General features: G+C 39.4%; 2 long non-coding RNA genes across 2 annotated transcripts; both read left to right on the forward strand.

Annotated features, from left to right (window-relative positions):
- The first annotated feature begins 706 nt into the window (after positions 1–706).
- On the forward strand, positions 707–1,635 carry LOC110675901. Its single transcript, XR_002499899.1, has 4 exons — positions 707–929; positions 985–1,050; positions 1,110–1,174; positions 1,228–1,635. It is a non-coding gene; the product is annotated as an uncharacterized LOC110675901 (long non-coding RNA).
- Positions 1,636–7,169: 5,534 nt separating this feature from the next.
- LOC110675902 lies at positions 7,170–7,824 on the forward strand. Its single transcript, XR_002499900.1, has 4 exons — positions 7,170–7,468; positions 7,524–7,589; positions 7,649–7,713; positions 7,767–7,824. It is a non-coding gene; the product is annotated as an uncharacterized LOC110675902 (long non-coding RNA).
- The last annotated feature ends 7,979 nt before the right edge of the window (positions 7,825–15,803 follow it).

Below are 15,803 nucleotides of genomic sequence, written 5' to 3' on the forward strand. Positions count from 1 at the left end.
TAGGAACAATAAATGCAAAAGTGTATTTGACATTCCCTTGAAGCTGTGATAGAATACGGAAAAACAATAAGACGTATTTTGTATTATTACAAAGAAGTATTAAAATAAAAATTTGTTGTGAATTTGAACTCAACTAAATGATTTTTAAATTAAATGATCATTAAACATCAGTGTACACTTTAAGCCCTAGAGTCGAATTTGACCAAATTAAGTTGAGCATGTCTCCTTTGAATTATGTGTTGCAATCGCTGTACACAAAACATGTGTTATTTCTTGAAACAGAGTATTGATTAAGGTAGTACTAGGTTTTTTCATATGGATGTGAAATTCATAGTGCTCAACCTGCGACTCGGTCCACATAAAGTCTCTATGATCTATGAATGGGAATCAAATTGTCATAAAATTCACAAAAAAAAACGTATATGTCAAAAACCTACCATATAAAATCAATGCAAATTTACAAAATTTCGCTTTGTAACCTGAAGAGCTCCATATGAAGCTTCAGGTGCTCGTAGGAAATCCACAGAAACACGCTAGGTCGCTGAAGCATCTCGTTAGGAATCTACAGGATCCCGCCTTAAATTATCAGAAACTCGCCTAGGATTCCGAAAGATATTGAAATATGCCCAAGAGAGTTGTGATACTACTACCCGAATGTCGGTTCCCCGAAAAGCTCATTTACTTGAAAAGTTATCATAACATCATTGTTCGTTCCGTGTGTTGCCGGATCGATCAGTTTTACAACACGGCTCCTGATCTTGATAAGGTAGATCGCATTGTTTGGGTGATTTGTTGTCATGTTCAAATGTGATGATTCATTGTGAAGAAGATAGTTGGATGTGAAAGTTAAATTATAGTTGACGAAATTTATCATATTATTTGAAGTCCTGGATGCGCTAGAAGAGGAAAATTGCTGAAAAGATAAAAAGGTAAATTAGTTATATGCAAAAGAAAACGAATACTTACCTGTATGACTAATTGTAGACACTATCTGTGAGGCACGATTAGTATCGGTACACCAATAATCTATCGGTGATTTTCAATAGCCATGTAAGTAATGTTTGGAATCACACTAAATTGCTTAATTTTATATTGTATAAATTATTCAGTAGGCTCGAAGTAGTAGGCAGACCAGAATTTGGGTTCGGATTGGTCAAACGAAAATCAAGAATTTGTAGGTATAAGATGTTGAAATTGAAGATGATGAACTAATTAAATTTATTACAGTTTGAGCTGTCTGCAACGAGATTGCTGCAAAAAACCGATTTCGTCTAATCCGAACAAACTCAAAAAAATCTTGTGGATCTGTTGTGGAAGTTCCAGCAACATGAGCAAGGAAGCGTCGAAACCTGCAACGAACGTCACGGTATGTGTAGGGTGCGCGGCCGGGTGCAACCAGTCGGATTCGGTAGAAGATATGGTGCAATGCGACACTTGCGAGTCGTGGTGGCACTATACGTGTGCCAATGTCGATGAAACGGTGAAAGACAGAAGCTGGAGTTGTGTAAAGTGCCCTCCTAGGAGATCTGTATTGCGATCTGGTAAGTCATCCAAGTCGAGAGCTTCCGCGACTTCCTCATCGAGTGTACGGAGAGCGCAGCTGCAGCTAGAATTAGAGCGCATAGAGAAGGAAAAACAGCTTGCCGACAGATTGCACCAAGAAAGGGAAGAAGAAGAAGAAAAAGCTAGGGCCGAGGAAGCCGCCTGTAGAGAGAAACGTTTTGCGGAGAAAAAAGCTAGGGAAGAAGAGTTGTTACAGAAGCGATTCGCATTACTGCAAACCATGGTAGCACTTGACGATGATAGGAGTGAGGATAGAAGTGAAGGTAGTCGGAGTAGCGTCCGTTCAAGTAAAAGTAAAGTTGAAAATTGGATGGATCGGCATATGCAGGGGAAAGGCTCTGGGTTAGGTAAAACTGTTGGCCAATCAGAGGTTCCGCCGGGCAACGCGACGTATTCTAATAATCAAACCGCTAAGACTGAACGTATGAACATGGTTCCGAATACTCGATCACTCAATGTCAATGTCTCGCGTCAAGAAGCGTCTGGTGAAGTGCGAAATAGAAGTGTGAAACAGCAAATGAGTGGTAACTTGGCGATGATTCCGTATCCCATGAGATCGCATTTGGATTTCGCGAGGGGATTGACAGACTACTACGATAACTCTTCTGACGTTGGGGAAGCCGATGCTACAGCTCGACCGAATGTAGAGGGACGATTTGATTCTCGAGAAGGTCACTCCATGAATCGCCCCATCGTGGATCCAAGAGCTGCAATTACTCCACTGGGAAATAATCCGTTGAACAGCACACCATTGACCCGAACGTTGACAACGGGGCCATCGGCTCAACAGCTAGCGGCTAGGCATGTGGTACCGAAAGATTTACCTATATTTTCGGGAGATCCTGCCGATTGGCCAATCTTTATCAGTGCATACAATAATTCCACGGATTTGTGTGGATTTAACGATGGTGAAAACTTGATGCGTCTACAGCGTTGCTTGAAAGGAGATGCATTGGATGCTGTGAGGAGTTATTTATTGCTGCCGTCAGCCGTTCCATTTGTAATATCAACCTTGACGACCTTATATGGACGGCCTGAGTTAATAGTGAATAATCTCCTTTCCAAAGTGCGAGCACTTCCACCACCGAAGGCCGACAAGTTAGAAACACTCGTCAGCTACGGTTTATCAGTCCAAAACTTATGTGCACATCTACGAGCTTCAGGATTGGATCATCATCTGAACAATCCAAGTGTTCTTCAGGAACTAGTGGAAAAGCTTCCTGCTTCAATCAAGCTCGACTGGGCGTTGTATAAGCGCTATTTACCTGAAGTTGATTTAGGACGTTTTGGGGATTATATGGCTTCCATGGTGGCAGCTGCTAGTGATGTCATAGTCCCTGTGGCTCATGAACCATCTAAGGTAGATCGACCAAAATATAAAAGTTTTGTCAATGCACATGTAGAGGATGAGCATCCTGAAAACTCTAGCATCAAGTGTGCTCAAAATGTCAGTAGCACGAATCCGAAGATTGAGATGGATGGAATGCGATGTTTAATGTGTGAAAAACCAGGACACAAGGTCAAAGATTGTGGAGAGTGGAAAAGGAGATCGTTGGCAGAACGTTGGGACATCGCAGAACGACATAATCTGTGCAAGCGCTGTTTGATTCCCCATGGAAGATGGCCATGTAAAGTCAAACAAGATTGTGGGGTTGGTGAGTGTAGAGATCGTCACCATAGTCTACTACATCCCGGGAAACCTGATGCTCCAGGGCCGTCGTCTTTCATTGCTTCTGGAATGGTAGGAACACACGGTCATGAACAAGGTGGAGTATTGTTCAAGATAGTTCCTGTCGTATTACATGGGGAACGAACATCCATTCAAACCTTTGCGTTCCTCGATAGTGGCTCCTCGCTCACGATGGTTGATGAGGAATTAGCTGAACAAATTGGAGTGAGAGGAGAGACAAAACGCTTGTATTTGAAATGGACGTCAAATGTATCCAGAGAAGAATCGAAATCGCAGCGGGTTACTATGGAGGTTTCCGGTATCGATGGAATGAATCGGTATAAAATTTCCAATGTTTGCACAGTTGCCAGGTTGGAACTTCCAGCGCAAACATTAGATTATGCGCAAATGGTTGCGAAATTCCCGTACCTTGAAGGTTTGCCAGTCCAAAGCTATGTAAATGCTGTCCCGAGAATCCTCATTGGACTGGAACATACTCATTTGAAAGTTACGCTACGGAAACGAGAAGGACGAGTCGGTGAACCAGTTGCGGCCAAAACTCGTTTGGGCTGGGCTGTATTTGGTCGATATGGGGGTGGAATCGATGTGCAAACTTGCTTACATATACGTGAGGAAAAAAGCAAACAAGACCTGCACGACTTCGTCCAAGCCTTTTTCGAAGTAGAGTCATTAGGAGTCGATGTCAAAAACACTCTAGTATCTGAAGACAATCAGCGAGCAGTCCAGATTCTACGAGAAACCACGGTGCGAACACAGGCTGGGAATTATGAAACGGGCCTACTGTGGAAGACAGATGTGGTGGAGTTTCCTGATAGTTATGGTATGGCAGTGCGGCGATTGAAATCTTTGGAAAAGAGGCTACGCACTATACCTGAGCTGCGTTCAAACGTGGAACATCAAATTCAGCACTATTTGGAGCAAGGTTACGCACATAAGGTATCCGAAGAAGAGTTGAGAGCATTGGATCCGAAACGTTCATGGTTCTTACCGTTAGGAGTTGTGCTGAATCCGAAAAAACCTGGCAAGGTGAGACTAATTTGGGATGCAGCTGCAGAAGTGAAAGGTGTATCGTTCAACTCAGTCCTGCTCAAAGGGCCCGACTTGTTAACATCTCTACCAGCGGTTCTATGTCGATTCCGGCAGCGGCAGACAGCAGTAACCGGAGATATAAAGGAAATGCTCCACCAAATTCAAATACGACGGGCAGATAGATCAGCACAACTGTTTCTCTTCAGAGGAACAGGAGAGCACATAGGTGTGTACATGATGGACGTTGCTACCTTTGGTTCGACGTGCTCACCGTGTGCTGCTCAGTACGTGAAAAATTTAAATGCGAAGGAATTTGAGAAGGAGTTTCCGGAAGCAGCAGCTGCCATAATCGAAAATCATTATGTTGATGATTATCTGGACAGTAGGGACACTGAAGATGAGGTAGCTAAGATAGCATTGGAAGTAAAGAAGATACATGCCAAAGCCGGCTTTGAAATACGAAATTGGATGTCAAATTCTAAAACTGGTCGGGGAGCGGAGCTCAGAGGACGTAAAGTCATTTGCGATGGACAAATCTGGTATAGCAGAACGTGTTTTGGGATTGGTATGGTTACCATGGATGGATGTTTTCACGTTTAACATGGAATTTCGAGACGACTTAAAACCGCTAATTTTTGATGGAGTGATTCCTACAAAACGCCAGGTACTGCAAGTGGTGATGAGCCTATACGACCCGCTGGGGATGATATCTACATTCCTGATTCATGGTAAAATCTTCATTCAGAGCCTTTGGAGAGCCGGTATAGATTGGGATGAGTGCATACCTGAGTCCCTTCTCGAAGAATGGAACAAGTGGATCGGTCTAATTGCAGGGCTCCAAGAAATTATGATACCACGCTGCTATTTCGCTGGGTATTCGCCGGAAAGTTTAGATACTTTGGAGCTACACGTATTTGTTGACGGAAGCGAGAACGCCTACTGCTGTGTAGCATACTTCCGTATCATCGATCGTGGACAACCTCGCTGTGCGCTGGTTGCTTCAAAAACCAAGGTAGCACCGTTGAAGTTCTTGTCGATTCCACGGATGGAACTACAGGCGGCCCTCATCGGAGTTCGCCTGGCTAAGTCAATTGAGGAAAATCATACTCTGCGCGTAACACGTCGATATTTTTGGACAGATTCGTGTACAGTACTAGCTTGGCTTAGATCACATTCTCGTCGTTACCGGCAATTTGTGGCGTACAGAGTGGGAGAAATACTGGCAAAATCCCAGGTCAGTGAATGGAACTATGTGCAGTCAGGATTGAATGTGGCAGATGACGGCACGAAATGGAAGATAGGGATCTCGTTCAACCCGAACAATCGTTGGTACGCTGGTCCTGAATTTCTTCACAAAGCACAGATTTGTTGGCCGAAAAAAGATGGAACGCTAGTTCCAACAAATGAAGAACTAAGGCAGCCTGTACTGCATCACATTGAAGCTTCTTCTCCATGGATTCAAGTCGATCGTTTTTCGCGTTGGGAACGGCTTCATCGCTCCACGTCATACGTCTACCGGTTCATGAATCGCAGGAAATCATCCAATGTAGAAGATGTTATGCTGACAAAGGAAGAACTACAACAAGCCGAAAGATCATTGTGGCGGTTGGCGCAATCAGAAATGTATTCTGAGGAGTTGCGTATTCTAGAATCGAATAAGGGTTCGGAGAAAGGATGTAAGAAGGTCATCGATCGTTGCAGTCCATTAGCAAAACTGTCGCCATTCGTAGATGATTATGGAGTAATTCGGATGGAAACAAGATCGTTGAACGCCACATATGCACCGTGTAGTGTGGTTATTCTTCCACGTCATCATCGTGTAACCTACTTGATAGCAGACTGGTACCACAGAGAATACGGACATGCTAATAAGGAAACTGTGGTGAACGAGATGCGACAGGTTTTTCACGTGTCGCGACTGCGTACATTGGTCAGGCAGGTATCAGAACGGTGTCAGCGCTGTATTATTCGAAAAACCAAACCTCAAATACCAAGAATGGGACCACTCCCAGAAGTAAGATTGACTCCATACGTGCGTCCGTTCACGTACACTGGCGTGGACTATTGCGGTCCATTCCTTGTGAAAGTAGGTCGAAGTTTGGTAAAACGTTGGATCGCCCTTTTTACTTGCATGACCGTAAGAGCAATTCATCTAGAAATCGCTTACAGCTTGTCTGCTGACTCGTTTAAAATGGTAATTAGGCGTTTCATTGCTCGGCGAGGTGCTCCCTTGGAAATCTTTAGCGACAATGGCACTAATTTTCGTGGTGCAAGTAACGAGCTGAAAGAGGAGATAAAGATGATCAACCAGAACTTGGCGGCCACCTTCACCAACACCACCACAAAGTGGAGATTTAATCCGCCGTTAGCTCCGCACATGGGAGGCTGCTGGGAACGACTTGTGCGTTCCGTCAAGACGGCATTAGCGGGATTAGAGATGGTGAGAAACCCAGATGATGAGACACTATGGACATTAATGGTTGAAGCCGAAGCTATGGTGAACTCTCGGCCCTTAACGTATGTTCCTTTAGACACTGTGGATCAGGAGGCGTTAACGCCTAATCATTTCATGATGCTGAGTTCAAGTGGAGTGTGTCAGCCGCCGAAGGAGTTAGTAGATGACAGAACGCAGATGAGGAGCAATTGGCGGTGGATACAGCATTTGCTAAGCCAGTTTTGGATACGCTGGATAAAAGAGTACTTGCCGACGATAACGAGGAGAACCAAGTGGTTTAACGAGGTCAAGCCAGTGAAAGATGGTGATGTGGTGATAGTGGTTGAAGAAGGTACGAGGAATGGATGGATACGAGGTCGGATAGTGCGAACGCTACCAGGCAAAGACGGAAGAGTCCGACAAGCTGATGTGCAAACAAGTAATGGAATACTACGTCGGCCGGTTGCAAAGATAGCGGTTTTGGAGGTAACGAAGGGTAAAGCTTAAGGAGCGTTACGGGTCGGGGAATGTTCGTTCCGTGTGTTGCCGGATCGATCAGTTTTACAACACGGCTCCTGATCTTGATAAGGTAGATCGCATTGTTTGGGTGATTTGTTGTCATGTTCAAATGTGATGATTCATTGTGAAGAAGATAGTTGGATGTGAAAGTTAAATTATAGTTGACGAAATTTATCATATTATTTGAAGTCCTGGATGCGCTAGAAGAGGAAAATTGCTGAAAAGATAAAAAGGTAAATTAGTTATATGCAAAAGAAAACGAATACTTACCTGTATGACTAATTGTAGACACTATCTGTGAGGCACGATTAGTATCGGTACACCAATAATCTATCGGTGATTTTCAATAGCCATGTAAGTAATGTTTGGAATCACACTAAATTGCTTAATTTTATATTGTATAAATTATTCAGTAGGCTCGAAGTAGTAGGCAGACCAGAATTTGGGTTCGGATTGGTCAAACGAAAATCAAGAATTTGTAGGTATAAGATGTTGAAATTGAAGATGATGAACTAATTAAATTTATTACAGTTTGAGCTGTCTGCAACGAGATTGCTGCAAAAAACCGATTTCGTCTAATCCGAACAATCATCCTTCATCTGTTATGTACCCTCCTTTATTTGTTTGGCGGCTCTTTGGAGTTTCAGCGTCCTTAGCAATTTTAGCAGTATGTGTTTAGTCGAGGATGACCAAATATCACCTTATATCTTGTCATTCTTCCTAGTCTACTACCCTCTCACTGAAGACCATTCTTGCATCCAAGCATGGGAAACACTCACTCAGTTTTTGCGTTTCCCTCACTCGCTTCCACGCACAGTCGGGAGCGAGAAAGCCGTTTCGAACGGCGAGCGCCAAGCGAAACAAAAAACTGCAACTGATTGAGTCGCTACCGATTCTGAAAGCCGAAGGCAACCGAATGCATACCGAATGATTGTTTACATTCAGATTTCGTTGGAGTGGCATTCGGGTTTGAGTGCAGATGAGTGTTCACTGACTGTCAATCCACACTACGGAATGATTCAGTGAGTAGTAATCCGCTCAGTCAGTTCAATGCATTCGGCAAATGGACGCTTAATGCGTTCACTCGTGCCTCGCAGATACAAGTGTATTGGTATTCACTTCTCTTCGTGTTCCTTCCGATTCTCGCTTTTACACAATCGGTTTCGATGCTTTCATGCTACACTCCACCCAGTACGGTTCAGCTATCACTGAATGTTCGGTAGCAGCAGATTATTTGTTATTTTTAATCGGCGGCGTTCGGTTGAGTGTGTGATTTGCGGCATTCAAGAAAAAAGATATTCGGGAAACGACATTCGGGGAAAACTAGCACAATCGCCCAAGAGCTCACTTGGAATTTTGATTCCGCTGCGATATTGCTGAAAATTCTCAAGTCTCAGATAGAAATTTTCAAAAGTCTATTACTTCCAGGCTTTCAATTCCCAAATTTTGCCGAAAACCTATTCAGAATCCTCAGAATTTTGTCAGAAATACTCAAGATATATCCTGACGTCCAATCAAAATGTGGTCTTCGGCAAAGTAGTAGCTGAGAAGATTTTACAAAAGCAGAGTTTGTTCGCTTTTCTATAGATTACTACGACGAGCAGTTAGAGGACTGAACAGAAAAGGTTTGTCTTTTCCAAAGTAATCTCCATATTAACTTCAAATGGCGTGTGCAAAAATTAAAAAAATTGCATCACTTTACTGCTCATGTTCGTAAGAATGACGTAAGCGCCATTGCCTTTTCCGGAATGTTTTTGTTGTTTGTACAACAAATAATAAATGCTGCAATATTTTTTCTACGTAGGTATTTTGATTAGAGTTAGAGCAAGCGCCATATAGATGTCAAATCATATGTTTTGCATTTTACGCTGAATAATGTAGTTGGAATACTTAAATTCTAAATGGCGCTTACGTTGAACTTGCGAACATTGGCAGTGCACTGAAAAAAAAACTGAGTTTTGCGCAAAAAAATAATGATGCCTGTTATAATCAAACACTCATGTATCTAAATTTTTTGAAAACGTTAAGCATTTGGACGAGAATTAAAAGGTCAAAAATATTCTGCTGGCAAAAAATCACCCATACAAGAGTGTAATCAGAATTTTCGTTAGGGATTAATTTATGGAGCAACATCTTGCGAAAAATAAAAAAGGAACGATTGCTTCAGAAATGTCTATGTGTCTTTTAAAAAGAATCTTAAGGAGTTTTTTTAATAACTTTTTGTAGTACACCCTTAAGAAGAATACCTGGAATAAATATGCTAAGAGCAATTCCTTGGTCTCTTTGGTTATGTTTTTTCATGAATTTGTTTTAGGCAATTCAGATTAAATGATTTATGTTAGCGGAGGTTATTTCACGAGTACTGAAAATCATAAAAATATCCTTAGAGGAATTTTAGATCAAATTCTCTAAGGACTTTTGGAAAATGATTTTTTGATACTTGGAAAACAAAAACATGATGGAAAGTAAAAATGTATTTTTAAAACTCTATCGAAATTCCTTAAATTCATTGAGGATTTTCTTGAGAAAATACTTGTAATGCTCTTGGAAAATCTCTTGCAAAAAAATTAAGAGGAAGTCCCAATAAAAGATGGAATCGCTTAAGTATTCCTAGAAAAATAACTGTAGGTATCACATGGAAAATTTCTTGCAGTAATGCCTTGAATAAGTCCTGAACGAATCCAAGGCTGGAAAAAATTTAGAACAAATCCAAAATTTTGTAGACAAAGGAAGGAAGGAAGCCCTAGATGAATCTCGAGACGTTCTTGGTAAATGGAATGGTTTCTTAGCGTCTTCTTTGGCTTCTGCCATATTTATTTTACTTCGTAAGGCTGCAATTGACGGATTTCACGCCAACTCGAAAAAGAGATTGGCAGTACCCCTTCAGAATTCAATGAAACTTTCTGGGTGTGAAGGCTTTATGAAACTAAGATACTTTACATACTTTGTTTTTTCAAAATCGATCTAGACTAACATTTGGAAAGGGTCGAAGTTTTTTTTACTTTTTTTTATAAACCCGTATAACTCGAAAACGATAAGACCTACAAAAAAGTGTTGTATGGGGGACTGTCGTGAAATTTCCTGACGTTTTAGAGAAAAAAATTGAAAAAATAAATACACATTTTCTACACTGAAAAAAAAAATACTCAAAACTTTAAAGTCGATTAAAAAAAACGGTTATTTCAGATTTTGATCATCCTTAAGCAAAACGTTACGAAACGTTTTAAATTTACTAAAATTGGACATACTTTAGGGAAAAAAGTTTTTCTAACTTTAATTTTTTTAAGTCCCAAACTGAAATTTATTTTTCCAAAGATTTTGTTTTAAACCGTCAAATATGATTGAGTTTTCAAGTGATAAATGAGTTTGAATCAGAAAATAGATTGTATTTTTTTATTGAGAATAGTTAAAAAACGGAATAATACAGTGATTATGTTTTTTAAATGCAGGCAATCAATGGACTTCGCCTCTGCCTATGAGAAAATCAACTCCGTCTAACAATCCGACGGATTTTTATGGTTTGATGATACCTACAGTATTGCAAACATTGAAAAGTAACAACCTTATCCATACCCCATTAAATTCTCTTCTAGAAAAAGTTTTGTGAAAAAAAACTTACTAAACGTACCTGCGTTAAACGCCAGATAAATAAGAAATAATGAATATGTTTGTATTGTTATCTACCTAAAAAAAGTTGATAAGCTCATAACTCATGATTTTATTTGCAAATAACAGTCTGCTTTTCTACGAAACAAAAAAGACTCCTTAAAACAAGGTTAAATACTGGTAATTAGCGACTTTTCTGAAAATAATAACGCTGCTCAAGGATATCACTGGAATAATTCCCAAGCAACGATTTACCATAAAAAATATAATAAATTGGAAAATGTAAGTTTTATTATAATATCAGATCCATGACACAGTAGCAGTTCAGCTATTTATTTCAAAATTGATAAATTTTGTTAAACAAATCAAAAGTTATTTTTATGTCAGATGGAGCTGCAGCATTATAAAAATAAAAAAAAAGTCAGCTTATGTAATTCCAAGAAAATATATGGATTGGAAGCAGAGTGGCACTTTTTTGCCACATCCCACGGCAAAGGCCCCTGTGACGCTATTGGTGGCACTCTCAAGCGAATGGCAAAAAGAGCAAGTCTTGCAAAATACTATGGAAACACAATCGCAACTCCGCGAGAACTATTCGACTGGGAAGTGAAACAAACTGATACATGTATCACCAAATTAAATTCCTGTTATATATCCAATGAACAATATGTTAAAATGTCAGAGGAATTAATGGAATTTTTTGGTACCCAAAAATATAATTGTTTTATGCCTATTAGTGATACACAAATTGCAGCCAAACGGTATACCAATTCAGAGGATGAACCAAAAATATTCAATTTATTCAGTAAAGCCCAAAAATAATGTAAATATTCATGTGCCGATACTACGTTTTAGGATATATAGCAATAATAAAAATAAAATCAAACCACGACTTTTTCATAAGCATACTATTGACCCTTTCCAGACACCTGTTAAAATTGGCTTTAACCAAATAAGAAATTAAATATTATTGTGATATCTTTCCAACCATAAAAACCCTCGGATTATTAGACGGAGTTGATTTTCTCATAAGCGGTTTGTTGCGAAATCAATTAAATTTAATTAAAAAAAAAACTTTGTATAATTCCGTTTTATTTCTTTTAACTACTCCCAATAAAACAAATTTGATCTATTTTGTGATTCAAACTCATTCATCACTTGAAAATATGATCATACTGGACTATTTGAAGCGAAATAAAAAAAATAAAAAAATGATTTTGGACTTAAAAAAATCGATGCTAGAAAAACTTTATTCTCTAAAATATGCCCAATTTGCAATGTATGGACGACTTTTAGTAAATTTAATTACGAAACTTTTTTGCTTAAAGATGATCAAAAATGGCCGTTTTTTTAAATCGACTTTAAAGTTTCGAATCATTTTTTTTTTTCAGTGTAGAAAATGTGTTTTTATTTTTTTCTAAAACGTCAGGAAATTACAACACTTTTTTGTAGGTCTTACCGTTTTTGAGTTATATGGGTTTATAAAAAAAGTAAAAAAAAAACTTTGATCCTTTCCAAATGTTAGTCTAGATCGATTTTGAAAAAACAAAATATGCAAAGTATCTTAGTTTCACATACTTTTGACATCCAGAAAGTTTCATTGAATTCTGAAGGGGTGCTGCTAATCGCGTGTTGAGTTGGCGTGAAATCCGTCAATTACGAATTCTCAGTTACTTGTTGAACTTTTAATGTTGAACTTTTAATGCTATGAAAAATCCTTACCTTGCTTTTGGGGCCCGATGCGAACTGCACCCATCGTACCCTCCAAGCTACGCTACTGGTAACTACTCAGTGTTTGATCGGAATTGGTAACAATTGCTCTTCGATCCAAATGAATAAGGAATGGGACATTCCGCTTGTTCTCGAAACGCTTTACTTCTAATTTAACTTTCAATTCAATAACAGATTATGCGCCACAATATATTTAACTTTTATTTAAATCTATTACGACCCACCATTCAATTTATGACCCCTTCTAACAAATCATTTTGAGGTTCGAAAAATGTTCAGAGGGTTTTTTAAAGGACTAAAGTAGATTTTTATGAACGTTTGAGGAATTTTACGCAATAAAACTGTTTTCTTGAATTATAATTGATTCGGTAAAGTTTCGTTAAACTACTATGATACATTACAAGTTTCTTTCATATCGCTGTAAAATGCATTTGAGCTTAAGTTTGCAATTTGAATCATCTGCCCCTAGTATTTTGCATTCGCGCACCCTGTGAGTCTCTGACTGGAGGAGACCCTCTATCATGTACTTAGCCGCAGAGCCATGGCTGGATTGTGCGCGAGTGCCTAATTGAATCTCGCAGTCTCGTTTACTTGCGAGCGATAGTGGAAAAATCACTTAAACACCTTCACCTCCAGCCTCCTCCTCCTCGTCGTTAATCCCGGCTTAAGCTTAGGGGGAATACATGCCATGAATTATGATGTAATATTATAAAGATCACTCTGTTTCGGGGGAAGGCCATCGAGCGTTGATGGAAGGCGTGAAGGGTTGAGGGTGTTGGCTATTCAAATAGAGAACCGAAGACGGCGACGTCGGCGATGACGATGATGGTGATGGAGAACACCTCAGAAACACACTTTTCGCGCATGTCTTTTCCTTTTGATGGATTGAGATGATGATGCAACGCAACGACCTACTTCTGTGGGTGGTGACAGAAACAAGGGTGATCAATTAACACCCCGCGTTTCATTTCATGATGACATGACGAATGTATGGCGTGGGTAAAGTTCAAGAGTCGGTTTGCTCATGATGAAACCAAAAGTATGATGGTCTTGTTTAATTTTGGCTGTACTAAATGCCAATATCAAAACTACAAAATTATTCAATATCGCCAATGAAATTTTCAGAAAACTCACGTTAAAGTAATAAAAATGTTCAGTATAACTTGCTGACTGGTCGTTTAGGTTTTCAAAGATTTATTTAAGTTGTTCATATTACATCGAAACAATTGACTACGGTCATTGATATCCAAAATTTAGATTCAAGCCTTTATAATCGCAAAGCTAGTCCATACTGCGGTCTGCAGTATGCAGAAAGGCTTTGAAATGGTACATGTTTTACTAGAGACACAAGTTTCTCCCCGTTCCGCGTCATTTCCTATGCAAATTGAGATTGCCAATAGCTCACCAATGATTAGAGCTTGACACATCGGAATGGCCACTTTGCTCGGTCCCTGTTTGTAAGCAAATTTATTCAATCAGCAGTAAAAGCATTCGATTCACCATAAATCGACGCGTTAGGGATTGAAGCCATGCGCGCAAATGGCACCACCATGTGACTCCCTGATGGCAGCAGCAAGCCACCATTCCCCCTGCCATCTTACGGCCAGCATCTAGCCGTGACAAAGCAGCTCCCAAAAGTCAACGACGACGGCCACGACACACAGTGGACATACACCTAGAAGAGCCGCCATCGGGGCAGTTAAAATGATTAACCCTAATTCCCAAACAAGCCATTCATAATTTTATTTTATACCCCACCTCATTTTATAGTCATCTCTCACTTCAAATCTGGAAAGAATTTTTATTTGCGTTTCTCCGGTCCAGTCTTCGGCCACAGTTAAGCAACAACCGCGTCCGAGCGATCAAACATCATATCCTCATCCTCATCATCCTCGCACAGTGGCGCTACTTCATTTAATGGTGAGCCGAAACCTCGAATGTGCCCCAAATGGATTGAAATCGATTATTTCCAAATTGATGTTAACATTTCATTGCAAATAAAACTTGATATTGACAATGCTTTTGAACCTTCAACAAACTCCGTTGTTAAAGCAAGGGGCATGATAATTCTAAAATGTGAAGTAAAATTCAAATCCATGATTATATATGATGCTTTGCAACTCTTGATCCGTCGTAAAAACGATCATTCTGATGCATGATTTGATAAAAGATAATAAAAAACGGGTTTCCCTATTGAGAAACATAAAATTTGAAAACAACATTTTATCATTTGAACCTTGGCTCTAAGCCCTTGTGGAAATGATTTGAAATGTTAATAAAACCTTAGAAGTCGATTTCTACATTGAAAAAGGAAAACAAATTGTTACTAACTTATTGCGAAGAAATTTATAAACTTTTTATGCAGTTTGAAAGTGCGCACAATTTGAATTAAGGTATTATTAGTTCAAATAAAAATCATTTTACTCAGGATTTCGAAAGTATTTTCAATCAAAAGATCGTTTTCAAAAATTGCTGGGAGACTGAAGAAGTAAGAAATATTATTAAAAAATTAAAACATATGAAAGCTCATGGCGATGATAGAATTTTCTACATTCTCATAAAAAAACTTCCAGAAAGTAGCTTATCATTCTTAGTAGAAATATCTAACAAATGTTTTCAATTGGCATATTTTCCTGACAAATGGAAAAATGCTAAGGTTGTACCAATTTCAAAACCAGACAAACATCCTGCAGAAGCTTCTAGCTATCGTCCAATCAGTTTGCTTTCCTCCATCAGTAAACTTTTTGAAAAGGTCATTTTGAACAGAATGATGGTCCACATCAACGGAAATATATTTTTGCCAATGAACAGTTCGGACTCTGCTCATCAGCTTTTACGTGTAACAAATTTGGTGCGTTCTGAAAAATCTAAAGGATATTCTACTGGTCTTGTTTTTCTAGACAAAGAAAAAAACATTCGACAGTGTTTGGCATGAAGGCTTGACGTAAAACTAAAAAACTAACTGTGGCGAATAGAGTTGTTATAGATTGAAATATAAAAAAAAAGAGTAAATTGATTTCGATTTTACTTGTATTATGCTAAGCGTGTACAAGAGATGTCAAACAACGAGCGAAAGAAAACGAAAAGCGGATCAGGCGAAACGAGAACAGTTACTGTGGAAAAGAAGACAGTTTTGAAAACAACTCGATCAGTTTGGTGACAACTTTCGTAGCAAACGGACGGTGTTTGCAATAGTGTATTTATTTGTCGGTTCGGCTCAAGTTTGGCCGA

This window comes from Aedes aegypti, chromosome 2 (genome assembly GCF_002204515.2).
Source record: "Aedes aegypti strain LVP_AGWG chromosome 2, AaegL5.0 Primary Assembly, whole genome shotgun sequence".
Classification (NCBI taxonomy): domain Eukaryota; kingdom Metazoa; phylum Arthropoda; class Insecta; order Diptera; family Culicidae; genus Aedes; species Aedes aegypti.